Source organism: Bison bison, unplaced genomic scaffold, assembly GCF_000754665.1.
Source record: "Bison bison bison isolate TAMUID 2011002044 unplaced genomic scaffold, Bison_UMD1.0 scf7180017864183, whole genome shotgun sequence".
NCBI classification, from domain to species: Eukaryota; Metazoa; Chordata; class Mammalia; order Artiodactyla; family Bovidae; genus Bison; species Bison bison.
In genome coordinates this window covers 7463468-7464205 of record NW_011494755.1, presented here as the reverse complement: position 1 = coordinate 7464205, position 738 = coordinate 7463468, and positions in this window count along the sequence as shown.

The window sequence follows — 738 nt, the reverse complement described above, 5'->3', positions numbered from 1 at the left end:
ATGACAGTGAAAGAGGAGAGTGAAAAGTTGGCTTCAAGCTCAACATTCAGAAAACAAAGATCATGGCATCTGGTCCCATCACTTCATGGGAAATAGATGGGGAAACGGAGGAAACAGTGTCAGACTTTGTTTTTTTGGGCTCCAAAATCACTGCAGATGGTGATCGCAGCCATGAAATTAAAAGACGCTTACTCCTTGGAAGGAAAGTTATGACCAACCTATTTAGCATATTCAAAAGCAGAGACATTGCTTTGCCAACAAAAGTCCGTCTAGTCAAGGCTATGGTTTTTCCAGTAGTCTTGTATGGATGTGAGAGTTGGACTGTGAACAAGGCTGAGCGCTAAAGAATTGATGCTTTTGAACTGTGGTGTTGGAGAAGACTCTTGAGAGTCCCTTGGACTGCAAGGAGATCCAACCAGTCCATTCTAAAGGAGATCAGCCCTGGGTGTTCTTTGGAAGGAATGATGCTAAAGCTGAGGAACTCCAGTACTTTGGCCACCTCATGGGAAGAGTTGACTCATTGGAAAAGAGTCTTATGCTGGGAGGGATTGGGGGCAGGAGGAAAACGGGACAACAGAGGATGAGACGGCTGGATGGCATCACCAACTCGATGGACGTGAGGTTGAGTGAACTTTGGGAGTTGGTGATGGACAGGGAGGCCTGGCGTGCTGCAATTCATGGGGTCGCAAAGAGTCTGACACGACTGAGCCACTGAACTGAACTGAACTGAACTGGATA